Below are 22,240 nucleotides of genomic sequence, written 5' to 3' on the forward strand. Positions count from 1 at the left end.
AGAAATCTTCAAGAAATTAAACAAAGGCTCTTGCTCAAAGAAACTAGATAGAGATTACCTCTCAATTCATAGACAAATCTGAATACACATCTATTCCATTGAGTACAACCCAAAATAAAAAGAGAAACTTACCTAAAGATATTGAAAATTGAAGGGAATGGACGAAGGAACGAGTTTTACTTCAGCCTCCATCAATTTGGCCTCCCAAATTCGGCATATTTTGACCTAAAGACGAAGGGGAGTGTTTATAGGAAAGATCACAGCGTCGAAACGTTAAAAAAAGTGTGGCAACGCTCACTTGCGCGTTTGCTAACCGTGTTCGTCTGTCAAAGTTCGCATTGTCGCGACGCTATAAAGCAACGTTGTAATGCTGCACATTCTGCCTTAGAGTGCTAGGGTAAAGCGTCAAGCTAGTGTTGCAACGCTAACGCATGAATGTAGCAACAATTCTCCAAATAACTCCCTCCCTTATAATTAATTTAAACTAAAACTAAATTTTAATTTCAAATTGATTATATATATATATATATATATATATATATATATCATATGGTAACATATGTGATATCTAATAGTATAATTTATATCATATCACATATAATATAACCTATAGTTTATTATTCTCTCATTTAAGCTATAGAACTTAATATGAATCACATTCATAAATTAATATTCGAATCATATTCAAATAATTATTTCTCTCAAATAAAAATTTATATTAAAATGTATCATATACATTATATTAATTATATCTCATATAATTAATTCTCTTTATTAATTTCAACAATTTAAATTAATCTAAAATTAATTCGAATCTCATTATTCCCAATTGAGCTAACGAGGGAACCTTATAGACCTATAGATTAAAACTCCAATGGTGATTAATTAATTAAACTCTTTAATTAAATTAACCAACTTCTATTAATTGTCGATCGCTCCACTAAAGATCGATAGCTGCACTCTTTGCATTATAAATATGTTTTATTGTCCATTAGATATAACCAATCAATGGTGCATTGACCCTTCAAAAATTGCTCGTAAGTACAACTGGACAAAAATTACCGTTTTACCCCTATAGTTACATCTAACTCCTTAAGTACTACTGATCTCTCTAATGAACAATAAATTATAGTTCAACTATAATCAAACCTCTCTCGTGCCAAGAGAAGGTGTGGCGCCACATTGTTCAAGCCCCCGAATCAGCCCTTAAGGGAACAATGTCTCTACTACTCTAACTATAGAGAAGGAGTGAATTCCTTCTTGTGAAGCATCGTTCCCAACTCCCCAATCAGACGAATCCTCAAATGGTAGCCATATTTAGTCCGCTAAAATGGCCACTCTCACCCATGTAGATCAAAGGATCGCCTTCATAGGCAGGAGTTCACAACTCACTCAGGATTCAAGTCAATTCATCTATGGTCATCCTAGTGAAAGGTAAGTCTCTTCTAGCAACGATGTTATATAGAGAGACTACTGAGAGTCTACTTTCAGAGGTGACACTTCCAGAAGAAGTCCTCATCGGATTAAGGCCGGAGAAGGAGAAAAAGGACCAGAGGTTCTGTTCTCGGGTGAATCCGGGCCATCGTTAAAGAATTGAGTCTCGAGGACAGATCACGAGGAGTCTGAAATTGAAAATTTGAGGTAAGATTCTTGAGACGATTCTTAACAGGTTTGTAGAAGGAAAGTTCTTGAGATGTGCTCTATAATTTGAGTTATTAATTTCGTAATATGAATCTGGAATTTTATGAACAAGCAGGCAGCTGCTTGAGTTGAATAAGTTGACAGCTCAAAGGAAACGTTTGGACAGACCAAGGGCTGAGTTTTTCCATGCGTTGGACCTGCTGTGTAGGCCGAGCAGAGCTTGTAGTGGAGTCTTGGACACATAAGTAGCCTTGAGGACTACCATATGCAGCTGTAAGAACACTTAGAGAGAAAAGTGTTAGTTGCATAAGTGGTGTTGTGTTTGTGAAGAGTGGTTGGAAGCTTTGCATGAGCCAAATCTTAAACAAATTCCTAAGTGTCTAAAACTACAGCAAGGTGCGTTGTTGTGAAAGTCTTCAAGAGGAAGGCTAAATACAGAGTTTACTTAAGAGTTAGTCTCAAAAGGGAGACTTATGCTAGTAGCTAATATATGCTTTTGTGTCCACAAGATTGACACCAGTAATAGAAGCATATTGACCATTGAGGAATAGTTCTAAAAGTTGTGAGTGACTAAATACTTACAATGTTTTAAAGAAACCATGTTTTAAAGAAAGATTATTCTCATGCTAGCTAGTTTTACAAAGTAATTTCCAAGCAAACCATGAGTTATGTTTTAAATGCATGCCATGTATGAAAGTTTATTGAAAAACTATTTTCTATGTGGGTTTAAATACACCAAGCATGCGTTAGTATCTTTAAAGACATGTTTTCTATGCATTATGCTTTATGTGGGTTTAAATACACCAAGCATGCGTTAGTATCTTTAGGCAGTAAGTGTCAACAAAAGGGTTGATAACTGCTGCAGTCATATCCTTTCCTAGGCTCAGAGAGTAGTCTAGGATAGGGTGTGACAAGAATTTATATTTAAATATGATTTAAATAAATGGAGATGAATTTATGTAAAAGTTAATTTAGTATTTGATATTAAATTAATTAGAATTATTTAAATGATTATTTATTAATTTTATTAGAAAATTAATTTGTGAAATTAATTTTATAAAATTAATAATATTTTGTTTTAAAATCAAATTTGATTTATTGAAATCATTTGATGAAAATAGAAAAATTGGAAAATACACAAAATGGAAAAATCGACAACTTGAAACTAGAGGCATAAGCTCCTTTTATAGGCTTGGACAGACCTCCACATATCTCCACAATGGTATTGATATTGTCCACTTTGTGTATAAACCTTCATAGCTTTGCTTTTGGTATCACCCCAAAAGGCCTTATATCAATGGAGATAAATGCCCTTACTTATATACCTATGATCACTTTCTTCCCTAACCAATGTGGGATTTTGTTTACACTCCTAACAATCCTCCTCTCGAACAAAGTACCACTTTGAGCATTCATTCGAAAAAATATATTTCACTCCCAACCATGAGAGCTTGCTCTAAATCCCAAGGCACATCTTATTCATCTTGGGACACTTGCTCACCCGAGCATGAGCATGATCACATTTGCTCTTATCAAGGTAGGGGAAACCACAAGATTGCCAACATAGAGCACGAACTAGACTCCTTAAATTTCTTTGTTCATTATCTAAGGATTCCACCCACATAGTTGGCCTAGACCAAGGCTCTGATACCACTTATTGGGAATTTATACTAAGATATAAATTAAATGTGGAATAACAAAATTGTATCTAAAATTCACACTTCCACAGGTTAGAGCCAAAAAAGTAATCGATCATAAAATAACAAAATAATTAAGAGAAGGGAAAAGAGAATGACACCAAAAATATACTGCCCCAAACTTGGTATTACGTTCAGTCTTCTGTAACTGCAGGTTCTACTATGATGAAGATTGCAATGGTTTGAAAACTCGCACCAAAAATTTCTCCCAAATAGCCTAATAAGAACTATTTAATCACAGTACCACAATCTGGTATCTTAGGATCAACAACAAAAAAAAGAGAAACACACCAAAAAACAAAGAAAAATACACATAATGTCCCAACCAGACTGCACTAAAAAAACTTATGTCGTCATTCATCAAAGTTGTCGTCTGCTCTCAGTTATTCTTTTAGTTTGCAGCCCCCTAAAAATGATTCTCTCAATCAAATATATAAATAGATATATACAACCCTAAACATAGTACACATGGGCCAAGCCCAACTTCATGGTGGCATTGAAAAAACATTCTCCAATTTGACTTGAAGATTGAAAATTCCTACTCCAATTTTGACTTTGGGTCAAAAAATTATATTGAATATAATATAGATATGTGTGTGTGTGTAAATATATATAAATATATTTTTCATCATTGTATGCTTCTATGGAGTTTTGTCTCCACAATCTTATCGTTCTCCCATTTAAAGACAGAACGACAATCTTGCCTCCTACTGCAACAAAATTCATCATCTTGGAAATCTTCAAGACTCGACTCCAAATACATATGTTATCTCTGATCATCTTGGTGAACTCCAAGGCTCAAAATTCTATAAAATAAACAAAGTAAAAAAAAATAGGAAATCATCAGAAAATAATTGTAGCTCATCTGTGCTTGCCCCAAGGTATGAGTAAGCTACATAGAACTATCCTCTAAACATAAAAGACAACTACGTCCTCCCAAATCAGTGATGTAGTGTCAACTAACATCTTCTTCAATCCTGGACATCTGTTCTTGAAGAAGATACACTCTACAAATGGTTTGACTCATTCCTTCAAACTTGTTGCCAAACTAGAGACTTTATTTTTGACCTTAGTAATTGCTTTGGTCTTTCACTTTGATGCCCTTATTCGCTTCTGTGACTTCATCAATTCATTCGACTAGTTGACACTCGGGGGTTTGTGATAGCCATAAAATTTCTCTCATGGGCTTCCCAATTGCTTCTGAACTGAGGGACCTTGATTTGACTGATCAATACTGTCTATCATTGCTACTGGCTCAACTATTCCTCTACACTTGCCAGCTACAATTTAACTGGTGTCCACTGTTTCTCTGATCCTTTGACAACATTAAACTGACAACTATATAGTGTAGAATTTATGTGGCCAATTGCCACTACCTGGGATCCTAACTTGAGTTTACACTAGTGACTGCTAAACTCACACCTATAACCCTCATCATCTAACTTGCCAATGGAGATGAGATTTATTTTCATCTTAAGCACAAATCTGAAATCCCGTAGTATTAAATTTTCTCCACACTTCATCTTCAGATTAATATTCTTAATCCCAATAATTTTAGAAACTCTACCATTCCCCATTCTCACTAGATCACAATGTTCTTATGTGAAAGATGTGAATAGACTTCTATTTGAAGCTATGTGAAGGAACTCTTATTCAAAAGAACCAGTGAGCGGAAGCAAGATCTTTCCAAGCCCATTGTGAAAGAATTAAATGCATTCATAAACATATAAAACAGTTATGCTTCTTCAATAACATTACATCATGCTTTCTTAATTAAATACAAAAGGAATAATAGGCATACCTTTGAAGAACTTTTCTTCTGTAAATCTCTTGCTTCCATGAACAATTGGACAACAATCTCTTGCTCTCTGAGCAATTGTCTGGCAATATCTTGCTCTCGTGAATAATCATCTAGCCAATCTCTCACCGTCGTTCAGATCACGAACAGTATTTTCCTCGAAATAAAACCCTTCGACACTACCACTAAGCAACCTTGGTATTCTCTGAGTGAGAATCCAGGAGGTGTGGGCTCTATGTGAATTTGGTCGAGGGAAGGAGGAAGAAAACAATCAAACTACACGATCAAGTAAATGGGAGAAAGGTTCTGTCTATCACATAGACTGAGAGTACTTAATCGTTTAGTAAACTCTCGCTCTTGCTAGCAATCGTCTAGCTAACTCTCGCTCAATCGTTTAGACACTCGCTAGATCATTTACACGATCATTTAGTCTTTTGCTAGATCGTTTACACGATTGTTTAGCCTCTCACTAGATCGTTTAGTAAATCTCGCTCGATCGTTTAGTCTCTCGTGAGACCTATCGTGTAGTCTCTCGTGAGTAAACGATTAGTAATTCACTAAGTGAAGCAATCTCTCAACAAAATGAAAAAACTTTTCATTTTATTCTTCAGTTATATAAAATTGAAATTAACCTCCCACTTTACGGTTAATGGGTTTATGGAGACAAGAAATAACTAACCAAATAATTATCTCATAATTATTTTTATTATAAATAAATATAATAACTAACTTATCATATTATATTTATAACCTATAGTTTCAATATCACATCATATGTAATATATAAACTGTAGTTCTTTTCTCCTTTATTTAATATAAATCATATTTATATCACTTCCTTCAGTTAATGTATCTAATACATCAAATCAATTATATCACATATAACTGAATCAATTTAATTATATCATATATAATCAAATTCTCTCTTGTTAATTTGAACACTTCAAATTAACCCAAAAACTGATTCTCTACTTTAATCCATTGAGCTATCAAGTGGACCTTATGGACTTGTAGCTTGAAGCTCCAACGGTACATGAATAATTGACTAAACTCTTTAATCACGAGATCTATCATCCATTAACTGTCGGACACTCCAATAAAAACTGATAGCTGCACTCTTCTCACGATAGATATATTTCTTTATCCATTGGATATAACTAACCAACAGTACGATAACCCTTCACAGATCCCATATTTCATAGACAATAGTGAAGAAAATATCTCATATTATTACATCACAAGTGTATGTTCATACATGTGTTTACAAACTACAGGACCCTACGAGATTTAGGGCATCAAGCCCAACAATCTCCCACTTGTCCTAAAGTGAGTGGGTGTACAAAATAAATAAAAGTACAAAATAATAAACTAGGCCACTAAGGCCCAGTACAAAATCTCCCACTTGCCCTAGTCCAGCCGCGGACAATCCCCAGACCTATGCTATGTAGACATGACCCTAAAAAATTGTAGCCATGAAAGCCTTTGTAAACGGGTCAGCAACGTTATGCTCCGAAGCGATCTTCATAACAATCACGTCCCTTCGATGCACAATCTCGTAGATGAGATGATACTTTCGCTCTATATGTTTGCTACGCTTGTGACTCCTAAGCTCCCTGGAGTTTGTCACAACACCACTATTATCACAATAATGGGTGATGGGCCTAGACATGTCTGGAATAACTTCCAGATCAGTCGGGAACTTCCGAAGACAAACGACCTCCTTAGCAGCTATTGGGACTGGTGTCCTAATTCTCCCGGTTGTCTCGTAGTTTTTAAACATTTTGTACACATTGTTATTAATAAAATAAGTGTTATTTTATTTACATTTACTCATATCCAATAAACTAATGTCTGTGGTTATTTGATGTAACTTAAATATGTATGTGAGACATACAAGTGGACCATGCCTTAAGTAATAACCTAAATGGTTTGTAGTATAAGGATAAAGGAGGGATACCTTATCCTGGTGACACTACGAATACGACCCGCTTTGTAGATATTTAAAAGTGTTATCAAGTACTACAAATGGTCTGATCCTGACCATTCATGTGGAGACATGCAAGCGAGGGTGTCCTATACAAAGAGTTTGTATAAGACCGGACCACGAGATGATTAGTCTCTTTATATAATGTCGTTGATAATTGAGATTTACATTTTACTAAAATGACCATATGTGACATGACCTTAATCCTATGTGTTTTGGGAACTCTTGCCTATGAGGGCGGTCCTTTGATTAGTATGAGTGAGTGTGACCAGATTGCCAACTCAACAAGTCTATCTTTTTGAGGATTTGTCTGATTGGGGAGCTAGGAACTCAGTTACACAAGATGAAATTCACTCCTTCCCTGAAGCAGAGGTAAGTAAAAATTTCTCCCTTAAGGGTTAATTTTGGATCTTGAACATAGTGGCCACACCTTCTCTTTGGAAGAAAAGACTCAATCATAGTAGAACTATGACTTATTGTTCATTGGAGGGATCAATGGCAGTTAAGGAGTTAGATGTAATTACAGGGGAAAAATGGTAAATTGGCTCAACTGTACTTACGAGCGATTTGTGAATGGTCATTGCACTGTTGATTGGTCATATGGACACAGAAATATATCTGTAGTGAGAAGAGTGCAATTGTCGGTCTTTAGTGGAGTGACCTACAGTTAACGAATAGTGGATCCCTGTGAAACCCGAATTTCTATTTTCCTTACTTAAGCAAGTGATAAAAGGAATTAACTAAGTGAAAGTTAAATCCTAAGTTAAGGGGAAGAAAATTTCTAAGTGTTAAGTAGATTTTTTTTGAATAAATTAAGTTTAGCTTTAATTGGTAAAATTGTAATGAAATTTGTATAATAAGTATGTTGATAAGAAAGTTAGTGTGGAATGGTGAAGAAAGAATGGGGATTTGAAAAGAAAAATATGGAATTGAGTTGGGAAAGTTGGGGAAAAATAATAAGTAGGTTGAGCTAGTGTAGAATAATATGGAAATTGAGTTTGTGAAATTTCGGCGAAGTATAGAGAAGTTATGTGAAATGCGTTATGGCTGAAGAATTGAGGAAAAAATGGAATTTATGTGAAATGCGAAAAATATGGGAAATTACTTTGGAAAAATTTGGAAAATCTGTGTAAAAGTATCACAAAGTGGTGAGCAAACGTGTATGGAGAACAATGATCGCAGTAGCTAAGAGTGAGATCGTTGAGAGTGAGATCAGTGAGATCGTTGAGAGCGAGATCATTGAGATCGAGACCAGCGAGATTGGAGAGGAAATGGGAGAGAGCGAGATTGGATAGAAGATGGGAGAGAGCGAGACCAGCGAGAAAGCTGGATAGAGCGAGAGTGGAGAGAGCGAGACCAGCAAGAAAGCTGAAGAGAGCGAGAGTGGAGAGAAAAGTTAAAGTTGAAGAGAGCGAGAGGGAGAGCGAGATTGCTGGAGAGAGCGAGAGTGAAGAGAGCGAGAGCAGCGAGAAAATGGGAGAGAGCGACATTGCCGAGAGTGGAGAGAGCGATACTGTCGAGAGTGGAAAGAGCGAGAGTGCCTATGTGTTAGCCTTGCTTTGTCCGATTCGAACGTCACGCCTACGCCTCGCTTATGCATTGAACGACCGAGCAAGTTTCTGGGCAATGTATTTGGACGCGTTGGGGTGGATTATGCATGTAAAAACCCTAATTTGAATACAAACAAAGATTGAAGACGTAAGGGCAAACGTCAATTAAAATCTAGGTGTCCGATTAAGAGAAATTCTAAACCCTAAGAAATTATGTTGGATGTGTTTGGGAAGAACACATTGAATCAAGGTGAAGTCAGCTTACGTTGATAAAGGGAGGATTAAACATTTGGCCATGCAGTCAAGTAGGTGCTGTCAATCCCACGAGCAATTTGAACGCCTATAAATAGGGAGTTGGGATTTCATTTTCAAATAACACAAAAATCATAAATTTCATAGAGAAAGTAGAGGGCAGTGAGGGTTCAGAGGAATGTGTCAATGTTGGACGAGAAGATCTTCCAATATACTCGTGCGTTTGGAATAATTCCAAAGCCATCTGAAAGCTCTGGAAGTCTAGTTTTTAGAGTAGGGCTGCCAGAGGAAAAGGCTCAAAGAAACTGGGCTGGAGGTTGAGAAGAAGGGAGAAGGGTCAGGCTGTCGGATCAGTCTGGGCCAGTCTTGAAGATTTTGAGATTCCGGCCAAACCACGAAGAATTATGAGCTGAAAGTTAGGGTAAGATTCCTAAGACATTTTAGAATATGTTTGTAGAAGGAAGTATTTTCAAATAAGGTTCAGAACTATAAGTAATCTAAGTTGTAAGTTGAATCTGGATTCTAGGGGTGAAAAAGGGATCCGAGGAGCTACTAGAGTGAAAAGTTCCTAAGAGTTCGAGGTGAGTGGCTAAAATGTTTTCGAACTAAAACGTTTTTAAACTGTTTTGATTACAAACATTTTATAGGAAGCATGTTTGCGAAAATAATTCTCATCCCTACTAGTTTTATAAAGTGGTTTCCAAGAAGTTTGAATTGTGATTTGAACACATGCATATTGTTGAAAAATTATTTACATATGTTGATTTTATCCAGCATGCGTTACCATCTTTAAAGCCATGTTGTATATATGTTATACTGTACATGCTTTAAAGAGAAAAGTTGTTTATAAATATTTTTGGTAAAATGCGATGCCGAAGTACAAGGAGAAGGCATCCACCCAACTAGATACTGAAGTACAAGGAGAAGGTATCTATTGGTACTGAAGTACGTTTGAGAAGGTACCAAGCCAACGGGATACTGAAGTACGTTGGAGAAGGTATCCTAGTAGCTCGATACTGAAGTACAAGGAGAAGGTATCTGAGCAGTAGTACCTAATGTGTGAAGGTACTTAGTGTGGCCACAGGTGAATAAAGTCAGAGATTGAGCAAAAGGGTTCTCTCTGGACTAGTAGTTGGTGTTGGGATTATTTTACCAGATATACAGTACTTTGATTTGAGAAATGATTTTACTGTTTTATGTTTAAAACAGTTTTATATACATTACGCTTGGAAAATATTTATGCTGCAAAAGTTTATATTTTAGATAAAACTATTTTCTGAAATTATGCATGAGAATTTACTATGTTTTCTCGGTCACTCACTAGGGCGTAAGCTCACCCCGTTTTCAAATGTTTTTGTTTTCCCCCCCCAGGTAGCGGTCAAATCATCTGAAGACAACTCAGTATCTGCTCTGCCATTAAAGGAGCAAAAGACTTATAACCGTTTGCTAGGTGTTACTGTTAATATTGTACACATGTTACTATTGTTCATATAGGGACTAGGGTTTGTGGGTTTTGGGACTTGTAAATCTAATGTTGTAAATACTCTAAACATATTAAGTTTCTAAGTTAATAAATTGTGGGCGTACAGCCGTCCCGTTGCATATAATTTTTATTTGGTATCAGAGTTATTCCGCAAGAGTTTTTAGGCAGTAAGTGTCAACCTAAGGGTTGATAACTACTGCAGTCACGCCCTTCTCTAGGCTAAGAGGGTGATCTGGGGTGGGATGTGACAATTTCGTGACTAAAGAGTTTAGTCAGTTATTCATGTACCTTTGGAGCTTCAAGTTACAGGTCCATGAGTCCCCTTGGTTGCTCAATGGGTTCAAGTTGAGAATCAAATTTTGGGTTAGTTTGAAGTGTTCAAATTAACAAGAGAAATTCAGTTATATGTGATATAATTGATATGATGTATAATACATTAATTTTAGGAATTACCATAAATATGATTCATATTAATTACCATAAAATAGAAAAAGAGCTATGGTTTATATGTTTCATATGATGAAATATTAAAACTATAGGTTATAAATATAATATGATAAGTTGGTTATCATATTTATTTATAATATATTAATTATATGATAATTAATTCTTTTTCTCTAATAACCGTTTTAAGTGGGAGGTTATTGGAGGTTTTATGGTAACCATGAGATAAAAGGAAATAGGTTTTCCAAAAATTAGCTGTTGCTTCATTCGAAAAATTCTCATGGAGAAGGCTATCAAGTAAAAAGAGTTTTTACTAAGCGATAGCGTTGACAAAGTCTACACGATCAGCTAAGAGTTGATTATACGATAGTACTCGTTGATCGTTGATACATGATCGAGTAAAAAAGTCTATGCGATAGGCTTTCATTTGCTAAATGATCGAATACATCATCTATGCGATAGACAATGTTCATATCTCCCACTTATTCAGTCGTTTACTCGATCGTATACCTCCTTTCCTCCTCAATCCAAGATCATACATAGCCCATAACTTCTGGATTCTCACACCAAGAATACCAAGATAACACTTGTGGCGGTGTTTTACATCCGTTTGTGAATCGAGTGTGACTCAATTGGGTTCGAGGAGTATTCAGATGTTCGTGGAGGCTGTGTTCGTGTTGGTGATGTTGGCTATGCTAGTCGTTACATGTGAGTGCATCATTGGACGCATTAAAGACTGATCGAGGGATACTTGATGAATGGTTCTTCAAAGATACGCATACTCTATCCCTTGAATCCTATTGTAGCATGCTGTAATTTCTGTTTATGCATAATCTATATGTTTCCGGTTAGACTGTGATTGTTGTGTTCATTATGAATAGAATTTGGAATTATCCACTTCCATTGCTCATGGAGATCTCTGTTTGTGATTTCCTTCAGCAGTTTTGCAAGCTGCTACATACTCGGCCTCCATCGTAAAGTCAGTGATGCACCCTGGCTTAGTGCTTCACAATACTACAGCCCCTCTGTTAAGAGTGGACACTGATCCTGAAGTGGATTTTCGAGAATCCTTATTAGAGTCAATGTATCCGATAAGGATCAAATCTTTAGATCCATACAAGAGCATGTAGTCCCTCGTTCTCCAAAGATACTTCAGGATGTTCTTGACGGCAATCTAGTTGCCCTGTCCTGGATTAGACTGATATCTACTGACTATCCCCCCAGCGTAGCAGATGTCAGGTTTAGTACATAACATCACATACATTAAACTGCCAATGACAGATGCATAAGGGACCCGTCTCATTTCCTCAACCTCTTGAGGTGTCTTAGGACACTGTTCCTTAGACAATGTAACTCCATGTCGAAAAGGCCGTAGGACCCTTTTGGAGTTTTGCACCAAGTACTTGAGCAACTAAAGGAAGTCTTAATGAAGAGCATCCATGAGCGCGTTTGGATCTTTCTGATTTCATTGTGACCGAAATACATTCTAATAGATAGTTATGCAAATTAACACTAATTAACAGCATGCTTCGATAAATAAAATACAAGGGAAAGAGTTCTCATACTAGTTGAAGACTCTCTTCAAACTTCAAACTCAAAGTAGCAGAAGAACCTCTACATGCTCTATCGCCCAGCAAATCAGTCGGCTGCGGCAGCACGATCATCTACACGAATGGTAGCGACACAAACAGTCATGAACAAGAAAGTAGTGGGGACGTCACCACCAGTTGGAGCCCTTGGTATTCTCGGAGTGTGAATCCAAAGTGTGGTCTTTGGTGTATTTGGTAGAGGTAGGAGAAAGACAGATCGTGTAAACGACAAGTAAGTGGGAGAGAAAGCGCTATCATATAGCAAAGATGCTTATCGTTTAGATAAAGCTACACGATCTTGTAGGTTTTACTAAGCGATCGTTTAATAAAAGGTAGACAATCATTTAGAAAACGCGACATGCTATGCGATCGTTTAGGAAAGCTAAGCGATCATTTAGGGAAAGTCGTGTGATCGTTTAGACGATGAGACTCTATCGTACAGGTTCTCAAGCTAGGTGATCGTTTACGTTTCCACATCGATTGCGAATTTTTGAAATTTTTTGCAAAATGAAACCAATTTTCATTTTATTCATCAGTTACCATAACCGAATGTGGCTGCTCCCACTAACGCACAATTGAGAAGATTAATACGGCCACTTATCTCATAATTAACCAATTTAATAATTAATGAATATAATCATATTATATTCTTACTCTATAGTTTGATATCACATATCTACTATATTAATTTCTCCTTCACTTGATATAAACCATATTTATATCTAATTTTCTCCAAAATAATGTATCTCATACATTTAGTCAATTATATCATATATAATTAACTAGTTCAATTATATTATATATAATCAAACTCTCTTTTGTCAATTTGAACATTTCAAATTGACCTAAACTCTGATTCTCGACTTTATCCAAGCTTCCCAGAGGATCTAATGGACCTATGGCTCGAAGCTTCAATGGTACATGAATAGCTGACTAAAATCTTTAGCCACGAGATTCATCATCCGTTAACTGCCAGGCATTCCAATAAAGACCAACAGCTGAACTCTTCTTACCATAGATATAATTATGTGTCCATCGGATATAACAAATCATGAGTAAGATGACCCTTCATAGATGCTCGTAAGTGCAGCTGGGAAAATTTACCATTTTTCCCTTGTAAGTTACATCTCACCCCTTAAGTACCACTGATTCTTCTAATGAACAATACAACATAGTCCAACTATGTGTGAACACCTCTCGGGCCATGAGAAGGTGTGTGACGCCACATCGTTCAAGCCCTAGAATCAACCCTTAAGGGAGCTATCTATCTACTTGCCCCTGCCTCGGGAAAGAGTGAATTTCATGTTGTGTAGTTGAGTTCCTAGCTCCCAAATCAGGCGAATCCCAACAATGGTAGGTTTGAATCGGCGACGTGGCCACTCGCACCCATACAAATCAAAGGACCAGTGGCAAGAGTTCCCAACTCACTCAGGATTGAGGTCATGTTACCTATGGTCATTCTAGTGAAGTAAAGTCTCTATCATGAACGGTGTTATATAACGAGACGTTAACACTTCGTGGTCAGGTCTTATACAAACTCTTTGTATAGGATGCCCTCGCTCGCATGTCCTCTACACGAATGATCAGGATCAGACTGTTGACGGGAAATTAGATGTCAATTACTCGACAACTAATTTTTCGTGAATGCGATATGCGATGTATGTTCTTAATTTATGCGTTGATTATCATGCGTCGTGGTCATGCGTTGGAATGACTTTGCGTTAAAAAACGTATGTGATGACCATGCATTCCTGTCATAAGTTTTCTTGCGCTCACACCAAGTATAATGCAAACGCAAGTTTTTTCGGGTGATCCGAGGTCGAACTCAGGGACTTGTAGCTGGATGAATGCGGTAATGTGCATGCAGCGGTTGAATAAAAGAATGATGGAGGGGTTTCTATGCTAATACTACTCCTACTCTTAACTAACAGACAACGTAATGAGAATATGAATGAGAGATAGAGAGACGAAAACTCTTGACATGAAACAAATGAATGGGAAAATAGATAAAATGTGGAGATGTCTTCATTGCAACCCTTAAGAGTGACCGCAAGGGTAACCTTAGTCAATGCAAGCTATGCGATCATGCTACACACACTTGAGCCTAACTCTAGGACGTATGTGGTGTGTATGCATAGTGTCGAGATGACCGCATACAACCTCCATATCCTACTTCCTGGACGTAGCCATTGTCCTCTCCGTAGGGTGCATACGTTGTGTAATAACAAACGGAGCTTATTCCTAAGTCTCCATTCTTTCTTATGCAAACCTAATCTAGCCCTCTCGAGCATCGATTCTAACCTAGCTCTCTCGAGTCTTAGGTTCTTTCTTTAGACTCTCTCTCAAGCAGCTTTAAAGGTGTGTTGAGCATATGCATAAGACAAGGTAACAACACAAACTTGGCTGACGCAAGATTATTCCTATCTCTAGTGAACAATAGCTTACATTGCTTAATGAGACCAACCATTTACCCTCCCGGGCAGTTGGTTGTTGTCGACTTTACTCATAGATAAGCATTGCATTAGCCTATAGACAGGCGTTGCTGTAGCTTCACACTAAGCAAATAAGGTTTTCTCACACACTCGCATAACGCACACCTCTCGATGGTTTGCTACATGCTTCATATCTCTAATCCACATGACTAAGTATGCGATACTCTAGCAATCTCACTAAGTGATGCAATGAAAGTTAAGGATGCTAAGTGAAGAAGGATGGGGATGGAATCGAAGGAAACACAGAAATGCATTGAACACATAATGTATTAATTCCTTAATCACAAAATGTAATACAATACAATATAAGAAAAGAAGAGAAAATGAAATGACCGGCTGGAAGCAATGACTTGCTTCCAGCGAATGTGCGTCAAGGCTGCCGATGTGCCATGGATGGGTGGTGGAGCTGACTCTCCCAAGATCTAGCTTCGATCGAAGGCTCTGATCGTCACTCGAAATGGAGGAAGGAGATGAAGAAATCTCAAGCTTTCTTCTCACGCATTTGTCTGGATCGTAGGGATAACCCTAGATCTGCCCTAAGGCGAACCTCAAGCGAAGTCCTTGGATAAGGTTAAATTCTGCTCATCGGCTTCTTTATATAGAGCTTAGATCACCGAAAAAATTAATGGACTGCTCTGATTCTGACATTCGCGGCGCGCTAGTCCTTTTCTGAATCTTTGCTGCTAACTGCGTGGTAGGTGAAATGTCAACATCATCTTTTGATTTCCTCGAGATATGCACTGATGCGTTCATTCCACCAACCTTGCGTTGATCCCTCTATTATGCACTATCGTGTAGCTGCAATCATATAGTGACCACATTCGCTTAATACCGTAACTTCTACACGATGACTGCAATCGCTTGACGAGCGCAACTCCCATGCGATGGATGCATACGACTGATTACCACAACACCCATGCGTTGATCGAATGTGTTCGCCTTTGCGATGGAGATTTTCTCTGTATGCGATTGTCTATGCGGTAGTCCGACTTCTGCATTTGCGTCCACTTCCCACGTTATCTACAAAAATAGACAATTGAGCACATAATAACACATAATAGTGGGTTAGCCGAGATTCATCATACTGATCAACGCAAACTCATTTTCTCATGAATTCCTAACATAATTGCCACATATTCTGCTTAACAACCCTCATAATTCTAAATAAAAGGCTTAAGATAACATGCATTTCTGCATGTCATCACAGACCATCTGTGACAAGTCCCAACACTTGTGACTATTCCACAAAGTGGGCCGCATCCGTAGGGTTACCAGAATAAGGTTTCCCTACTATTTCCATATACTACAAACCATTTTGGTTATTACTCAAGACATGATCCACTTGTATGTCACCACATACATGCTTGAGTTATATACAGATAACCAGAGATTTTATGTTTATTGGTTTGTGGTAAAGCAAATAAAACATACAACTGAGCAAAATCAAGATGTGAAGTAAATATCATATATTATACAACACAAGAGTTCGTACAAATAGTTTACAAACTATAGAACACGAGACTTTAGGGCATCAACCCCAACAGTAACAACTTGTCAATGTTCGATGCCTGAGATAGCGCTAGTACTTTGTTTTTCGATCCCGAAAGATCTGAATACCAAGAACAAACCGAGCCTCTCCCAAATCTTTTATTTGGAATTGGTTTGCTAGCCAGTTCTGAACTGAAGTCAGTAAACCTACATCATTATTAATGAGTAGGATATCGTCTACATACAACACTAGGAAAACTACTGAATTATTGATGATTTTCTTGTAGATACAAGGCTCATCAACATTGTGGTCAAAGCCGTAAGATTTTATCTTAGTATCAAACCTTATATTCCATGATCGAGATGCCTATTTCAGCCCATAAACGGATCGATTCAGTTTGCAAGCTCTTGACCTTGGGCTATGAATCCCTCAGGCTGCACCATATAAATGGTCTCCTCAAGATTACCATTTAGAAAGGCAGTCTTGACATCTATTTGCCATATCTCATAGTCATAATATAAGAAAATGGATAGAAGGATGCAGATAGACTTCAACATGGCAATAGGTGATAACTGGCAGAAATGCCAATTATTATAAGCCTTTTATTTAGAATTATGAGGGCTAACAAGTAGAAAATGCAGTGATAATACTTGGAATTTGTGAAAATTTGAATTTTGCATCGATTAGCACCTAAATCATCACTGACCCCAATATTATGCGTTATTCCGTGCCAAAGTGTCTATTTTTGTAGCTACCGCAGGAATCAAACACATGCGCTGAAAATAAGCAACCACAAAATCAAATGCATGCGCCTAAGCCGAGCTATCGCATAGATAAACGCATGTGTCCATCGCATGGAAGTTGCGGTGATCGAATGCGTCAATCGCATGGAAGTTACGGTCATCAAGCGAATGCGGTAATCACATGGAGATTGCGGCCACGGAGTGATAACCTTAAATAGAAGGGTGATAACAAGATGGGTAGAATGCGTTGATACTTCAGTTGAATCAAGCTCGGACACAAACTTTGGGAGTATCAACAAGATAAGATGATGTGACATTGCCCATACTGTGACAAAGGCAGTAGTGAGACATAACGCAATCATGATTGCTGTCGGCATTTAAACTCTATAAATAGCCCTTTGGACCTTCATCATCCGAAATTCTTCCTCAAGGCAGAGGTTTGTGATCATAGATGGGAGCATGAACGAGATTTTCTGTGAGGATTCTTCATCTCCACAAACCAGCCCGAGTGACGACTGGAGCTTTCACCGGAGATAGAGCACGAGAGAGACATCTCCACCATTCATCCATGACATCACCATCAGCCTTGACGCAGAGTCTTTCATTTCTCCTCTAATCTCTGTATTGTATTACATTTTAGCTTAAGATATTAAGATATTTTGTAATCAATGCATATCTTAATTCCTTCAATACCATATTCTTCATCGTCTTTATCTTTATCATCGTTTACCTTCATCATTTATTTATCAAAGGCGATTGCATAATCAATTGTGTAGCCTAGAGATAGGACGCACGTAGCAACCCACTGAGAGGTGTGTGTTGTGCGAGTATAGTGAGTTAATCCTCTTTGCTTGGTGAAAGGCTGTAGCAACGCTTGTCTATGGGTTGTTGCAATACTTGTCTATAAGTTAATTAGCTGCATATAACTGTCTGAGAAGGTAAGAGATGGAATGTATTAAAGCAAAGTATGCATTGTTCCTAGAGATAGGCACGGTCTTATGCTCGACGCACCCATGCACTATAGAGATATAGTCATGCGGTTGACCACCGAGAGGTGTTCGATGCGTTAGTGTGACGAGCTGGGATTACTCGAGCGATTTAAGATAATAAACAATACTATGCATTAACAGTTGTTGTGTATCTACCAATTCTCATTGAAAGTCTTCCATTGCTCAATCTGTTTAGTTAGGAATAGGAATAGTGTGTAATCCATTAAACTTCTTCTTTTTACTTTTATTCATCGCCTCAAACGCATTGCTTCACAAGCATTATTGAGTGACAAGTCCCTATGTTCGACCTCAGATTACCCAAGAAACTTGAGTTTTCGTTATACTTGGCGAGACGGCAAGAAAACTTTTGATAGGAACACATGGTCATCAGATACTAGATTAACGCATACTTCTCATTCCAACGCATGACCTCCGACGCATGGGCATAAACACATAGCTTGACATACAACACAACAATATTGCATTCACCCCCCATTTTTCCTTCAACAAGTTTTTGGCGTCGTTGACGGGGATTTGGCAGCTAATGGTTTGTTAAGTTTTATATTTTCGCAGGCACCCTTTTGGTCTTTGGCGTATTATAGCTTGTGTGACCAAGTTGCAAACAATATTTGAATTATAGGTGATGCGTCAAAAGTCAATGTTGACCCTGAGATAGAAAGGCTATCTGTCACATGAGCTAGAAGCAATCTTAGGCGCATATCAACCATCATGCGTCCAACAATTGCTGGAAGCTCCAATGGTTAGGACATCGAGTCTCGACCTAAGAAGTTGAGATCAATCTCCTGTATGGAAGACTCCTTGTGGTGGCTTCACTCTAATTTCACCAGGAACGTCTTCTACTCTATCTTTACTTCGCTTTCCTAGTTAACTTTATTTATTTTATTATTGTTATTTTGGATATGCAGTTGCTTCCTTGGTTGTGGTGCGTTTGTTCCTTGTAGGTGTGATAATAACTCTCCTTGGTGCGTAGCTACAACGGAAGAATCCCCTCCGTCCTTCAACGCGTGGCGTTGTTCGCATGAACTCCAACGTATTGTCGCATGCGTTATTCTACTTAAGGTTCTTTTCTGGTTATCTTTTATGCATTATCCTTTTGAAATTCTCCTTGTCTGATTGCGGTCCTTTGCGATGCATCTACGTTGGTACAAATAATTCACCGCATCCGTTAACTAGGCATCGCAAGGCGCTCCTTACTTTTAATAGCTTCTTCAAATTTTGAAAGTCTAAGTTTTATTTTGTGCAAACCCTTGCTCAAACATTTGTTACCACATTCCTGTTGAGTTTTTTTTTAGCTTGCGGTGAGAACGCTGCCAACCTCTAAGTTTGGGGTGGCGGCGGTCTCGAAGAATTGCGTTCATTACATTGTAGTCATTCCTTCAAAAAAAAAAAAAAAAATTTTGAAAATAACAATTCCACTGTCAACGCAATGGGGAAACCCATGTTGATAAGAGTGAAGTTGAGAAAGGCACTTACCCATAGTTGGATGTTTGCATGACACCCGTGGTTGCAAGCTAAAACAAAGGTAAGTCGTCAGGATCAACGCATATGCACAACTCCTTTGTTTGGCGCAAGCCAAATTAAGCAAGACATGAGTTGAGTTGAATATGGAATGCAACCGAAGTTGGATGCCCGCATGACACACGTGGGGGTAAGCCAAAACGAAGAGTGTAACCAGGATTCAACACTGCATTTGAATAAGTAAACGCATAATCTTGAATTATTTTGAACGAACGCATTCTCAAGAGCTGAACGCAAAGTTGTGGAGAATGAGTAAAAAGTTATTGAGCAAAGGCTTACCAAATTTAACTTAGAAAAGATCTCTTTGAAGAAGTAGTCGAAGTGGAGAAGAGCATTGCGGCCATGGTTAGAGGTATGCGTAAATTTTATTCTGAGAGGCTAGTCATCGCAAAGGAACGCTGGAAGGGAGTTAAGAATTTCTTGAGTATAACGCATGCTTGAGGATAAGCATGATTCTAAGTTTGGGGGTGTGATAATTGGACGAAATTCAAGTTATTATAAGCATTTTATTTAGAAATTATGAGGGCTAACAAGTAGAAAATGCGGTGATAATATTTAGAATTTGTGAAAAATTGAGTTTTGCATCGATTAGCACCTAAATCCTCACTAATCCCAATATTATGTGTTATTCCGTTCCAAAGTGTCTATTTTTGTAGCTACCACAAGAATCAAACGTATGCGCTGGAAATAAGCAATCACAAAATCAAACGCATGCGTTGAAAGCCGAGCTATTGCATAGACGAACGCATGTGGTGATCACATGTGTCCATCGCATGGAAGTTGCAGTGATTGAATGCACCCATCGCATGGAAGTTGTAGTGATCGAATGCGTCCATCACATGGAAGTTGCGGTCGTCAAGCGAATGCGGTAAACACTTGGAGATTGCAGCCACGAAGTGATAACCTTAAATAGAAGGGTGGTCGCAAGATGGGTAGAATGTGTTGATACTTCAGTTGAATCAAGCTCGGACATATACTTTGGGAGTATCAACAAGATAAGATGATGCGACATTGCCCATACCGCGACAAAAGCAGCAGTGAGACATAACACAATCACGATTGCTGTCACGTGTAAACTCTATAAATAGCCCTTTGACCTTCATTTCAAGATATCCAAACTTCTGCCTCAAGGCAGAGGGTTCCAATCACAGATGAGAGCATGAACGAGATTTTCTGTGAGGATTCTTCATCTCCACAAACTAGTCCGAGTGACGACCAGAGCTTTTGCCAGAGATAGAGCTCGAAAGAGACATCTCCACCATTCATCCATGGCACTAGCAGCAGCCTTGATGTAGAATCTTTCATTTCTCCTCTAATCTCTGTATTGTATTATATTTTAGGTTAAGATATTTAGACATTTTGTAATCAATGCATACCTTGTTTCCTTCAATACCATCTTCTTCATCGTCTTTATCTTTATCATCGTTTACCTTCATTGATTATTTATCAAAGGCGATCGCATACTCAATCATGTAGCCTAGAGATAGGACACACGTAGCAACCCACCGAGAGGTGTGCATTGTGCGGGTATAGTGAGTTAATCCTCTTTGCTTGGTGAAAGGCTGTAGCAACGCTTGTCTATGGGTTGTTGCAATACTTGTCTATAAGTTAGTTAGTCGCATCTAACTGCCTGAGAAGGTAAGAGATGTAATGCATTAAAGCAAACTATGCATTGTTCCTAGAGATAGGCACGGTCTTATGCTCGACACACCCATACACTATAGAAATATAGTCATGCGGCTGACCACCGAGAGGTGTGCGATGCGTTAGTGTGACGAGCTGGGATTACTCGAGCGATTTAAGATAATAAATTCTCATCGCAAGTTTTCCATTGCTCAATCTGTTTAGTTAAGAGTAAAAGTAGTGTATAATCTATTAAACTTCTTCTTTTGACTTTTATTCATCACCTCAAACGCATTGCTTCACAAGCATTATTGAGTGACAAGTCCCTGTGTTCGACCTCGGATTACCCGATAAACTTTTGTTTTCGTTATACTTGGCGAGAAGGCAAGAAACCTTGTGATAGGAACGCATGGTCATTGCATACTAGATTAACGCATACTTCTCATTCCAACGCATGACCTCCGATGCATGGGCATAAACACATAGCTTGACATACAACACAACAATATTGCGTTCACCCCCTATTTTTCCTTCAACAATCGGCGAGAAAGTCTCCTCATAGTCAACTCCCTCCACCTGAGTATAACCCTTTGGCACAAGTCTAGCCTTGAAGGTTTGCACCTTCCTATCAGCACCCCGTTTCCGCTTATAGATCCATTTACTTCCTATAGGTTTTACCCCATCAAGATCCTACACTGAGTTGAAGTACATAGACTCCATCTCGAGATCCATGGCTTTGGCCCATTCATCCTGGTCAACATCCTTTATTGCCTTCTGATAAGACAATGGATCCTCAACCTCGCCATCGGCTATCATAGCCAGGATTTCAGTGAAACCCATATAGTGAATAGGTGGGTTCGAACCCTCCCACTACGTCGAGATACCCTTAACTCTTGAGGTTAATTGTGAAGGAACTCTTAGAGAAGA

The sequence above is a fragment of the Benincasa hispida genome, chromosome 7, assembly GCF_027475165.1.
Source record: "Benincasa hispida cultivar pf3 chromosome 7, pf3_genome.v1.1, whole genome shotgun sequence".
NCBI lineage: Eukaryota > Viridiplantae > Streptophyta > Magnoliopsida > Cucurbitales > Cucurbitaceae > Benincasa > Benincasa hispida.